Below are 4114 nucleotides of genomic sequence, written 5' to 3'. Positions count from 1 at the left end.
TCAGAATTGGAAGAAGAAATCAATGGAGAATTGGATCCCTCTTGTGATCCAAATTACCCACCTCTTATTAACTGGACCAAAGATCATCCACAAAGTCAAATCATTGGGGAGTCCACAAAAAAGGTGTTAACTCGATCACAGATCAAAGCAAAACAAGTTGCACTCTTTTCACAAGTAGAGTTTTGCATGTTTAACTCCTTTGTTTCCAAAGTTGAACCGAAGACTGTTAATTTTGCGCTTGATCATTCAGACTGGGTTCAAGCTATGCAAGATGAGTTAAATGAGTTTGAAAGAAACAAAGTATGGCGCCTTATTCCAACTCCAAAGGATGCTTCGGTTTTCGGTCTTAAATGGGTATTTAGAAATAAGATGGATAAGGAGGGGAACGTGATTTGTAACAAAGCTCGGTTGGTTGTCAAAGGCTACTGTCAGGAAGAAGGCATCGATTATGAAGAGACCTTCGCTCCTGTTGCAAGATTAGAGTCTGTTTGTATCTTTCTTGCCTATGTTGTACACAAAAACTTTGAAGTCTATCAGATGGACGTCAAATGTGCCTTTCTCAACGGAGAACTTGAAGAGACTGTGTATGTTGAGCAACCGCCAGGTTTTGTGAACGAGACGTATCCAGATCACTGTTACATACTTGACAAAGTGGTATATGGCCTAAAACAGGCTCCCAGAGCATGGTATGAAACTCTAACTCGATTCTTAAAAATGTCTAAATTCAAACAAGGTTCAGTTGACCCAACCTTCTTCCGTAAGAGAGAAGGTAACCACTTTATGATAGTCCAAATTTACGTTGATGACATCATCTTCGGCTCTACGAATCCCAGCTTAACAGCTGAATTCAGAAAGTTGATGGAAACTAAATTTGAGATGAGCTGGGTCCAATTAACTTTTTCCTTGGCTTAAATATTAGACAAGGATCCGAAGGCAATTTTATTAATCAGGAGGCATACACCAAGACACTATTGGCTATGTTTGGTATGACGGGAGACTCCAAAGTTAAAGTGCCAATGGCCTTTGGGACAAAGCTTACGCCCTCATTGGAGAAGCCAACCGCTGACATGATGCTCTATCGTCAAATGATTGGGTCTCTAATGTATCTCACAACCAGTAGACTCGACATCATGTTTTTAGTCTGTTACTGGGCCAGATTCCAAGCTAACCCCTGCGAACCTCATTTGCAAGTCGTGAAAAACATCTTTCGCTATCTGAAGCGAACCTCCTCTCTCGGTCTATGGTATCCAGCCAACTCATGATTCTTTGCTCAGGCATTCCCAGACGCTGACTTAGGTGGCTGTGGATTATATCGTAAAAGCACCACTAGAGTATGCTAATTTCTAGACGTTAAATTGGTTAGCTGGCAATCAAAGAAACAAACTTGTGTTTCTCTCTCCACTGCAGAAGCTGAATACATTAATGCAACATCATGCACATCTCAAATTGTATGGATACAAATTCAGCTTAGAGATTATGGGCTGAACATGAAGAAAATCCCACTATATTGCAACTCTGAAAGTGCAATTAGGATCTGTCACAACCGAGTGCAACACTCGAAGACTAAACATATTGCACTGAGGTATCCCTTTATTAAGGATCATGTGGAAGATGGCAACGTGGAAATTCATTTCATCAGGACAACTGATCAACTGGCAGATATATTCACTAAGGCTTTACCGAAAGCAAGCTTCAACAAGATTTTGCAAGGCCTAGGAATGATGGAAGCAGAATCAGTACCAAAATCGCCTTCGCTTCAATAAAGGTAAGAAGCGAAATAGAGCGAACCGAAATAAACCGAACGTTCGGTCTATTTCGAGTGAAGGTCGACCATGAGCCAAAATAAACCGAACGTTCGGTCTATTTCGGGTTCGGTCCTTCTGAACTTGTTCGCTTATTTTTCTTAACAAGGCATTTTGATTGTATTCCCATGTACACTCTTTTAAATACTTCTTTATATATTCATAAAATCCAAAAATATTTTTCTCTTTCGTTCAATTGAAAAACTCTCTCAAAATACAAAAAAAATTATCTAATGTTTTTCTTTGTATAAGTGTTATTCTCGATGGTGAAGCTAAAGAAGGTATATTATTTTTTATTAATTAGTTAGGTGTCCCTAGAAGCATGCTATTGCATGTTGACCAAAGCCTCGACAGATTTTGAGTGAAGCCTTAATAACATGATATATAAGAATCATGTTTTCCCAATCTAGGCTGTCATATTCACTCTCATCATGAGCTACCTTACTCTTCTCAAATTGAGCTTAGAGTTTTCTGCTTGGTCCTTCTTTTTATAGCAGAGTTACATTTTCTTCTTATACCACCTACAACATTTTTCTTCATCATACTTCATCTCACCAATATAACCCTTGAGACTCTTAGCATTTACCACTGAGGTTGATGGTTATACAAAATCTGTGTTAATGATCTTAGTTTCGTGCCACTATGTACTAAGTGAAACCCACCATTCAATACCATTAATGAATTGACGGTCAATGATCACTATGTTCCACATTTTAAAAGAAATCTCTTTTTTATTATGAGTGATTCTTCTGAAACTTTCTATTACCAAAAATTTTTCTTCCCCAAGGATCCAGTTAATTTTTTTTGGGATTTCTCACCTATCCACAAGTCACTAAAAATCTTCCCTACCTACTTGTTCAACAGATCACATTGATCTCACAAGTACTTCATTCAGGTTTGGTCTTATATCAAGTATCGAAATCATGAATTGAAGCGAAAGCCACCCTTTATAAACTTTAAAAAGATGCCTTTCAATACTTCTTAACAAGTTATTGATCGTTATTTAATGGGAAACAAAACAAGCACTTTAACTTCTCTCTTGACTTTGAAGGAAGTGATTCGTGCCCATAATCAGTTGTTTTATGTCTTTTTAAGACATCACAAATTATCACAAAAAGTTTGCTTTATTTCTTTATCTTTTACACTCTATGCACAAAATTTTTTGATTTTCCACCATCTGGTTCCATTAATGTTGTTCAATAAAGCATAACAGGCAATGATGATTCAAGTGAAATATGGGGTGATGATTGGGATAAAGTGAAGGCTGACTCAGCAGTTATCCAATCGTTTTGACGATTTGAAAAAGTGGTTTTTATGGAATGGAGTGCAAAAAGGAAACATTCTTTTTCTTTCCTATGTCATCATCGGGTATGACAACTGTTCATCCGTCAAGTCAAGCGTTGTTTTTGAAATAATCCAAGATATCAGCCGGATTTTTCTCTCTCCTCCTTGTATGTATAAAAGGTTTTGGCACACTAATCTTTACCCTTTTATCACTTACAAAACTCTCTCAAAGAACAAAGGCGATTTATCTTACTGTTCCTCATCCTCTCCAAGCTTCAACAATGGCATACTCCTCTTTTGTTCATGACACATCTATTCACCAAACCCTCCTCACTATCAAACCTCAACAAAACCTAATAATCGATCTCACTCCTTTTGTCTATGAACTCTACATGTTGTATGTAGTCGAGTGTCTCAAATACTCACCTCCTGTCGACGTTATGTCAAAAGTCGAGGTTGTTCCCATGTCTTGCCTCTCACTTGTCTACTCAATTGCCTACTACGACAAGGTTCATGAAGGGATTCACTTTGAAATCCACAATGAGAAGAATTCCATGTCCAAGCACTGCTTTTGTGCCCTAATTGGTCTTTCTCAAGAACAAACCTTGGTAAACCCTGAATCGATCACTACTGGTCAACTATTCTCAATATTTTATCAAATGGGGTACACTGAAACCCTAACCACCATTACCAAGTTCAAGAAGTCCTGCCTTCCTCCTCAATGGAATGGCCTTTTCACTCTTATGTTCAAAGGACTCTCTGAGCAAAACGCCGGATCAGATGGAGCAACCAAGTCATTTATGACTGTGCTTTATAGTCTATATCATGGGATAAATTTGGATTATGGAACCATTATCTGGCAACAACTGGTTCAAAGCTTGGTCTCTTCATCTAGACACTCAGAGATCTCATGTGGGAAATGTTGGTCTATCATCAGTAAATGGGAAATGGATCGTCTTTGCGTTCCAATCATGGCGGACTCTCTTCTCTCCTCCATAGCCACTTTTCACACAACCAAGATTATTGTT

This window comes from Lactuca serriola, chromosome 4, assembly GCF_051521515.1.
Source record: "Lactuca serriola cultivar US96UC23 chromosome 4, Lser_US96UC23_V15, whole genome shotgun sequence".
NCBI classification, from domain to species: Eukaryota; Viridiplantae; Streptophyta; class Magnoliopsida; order Asterales; family Asteraceae; genus Lactuca; species Lactuca serriola.
Note: the sequence above shows the minus strand (reverse complement) of the source record.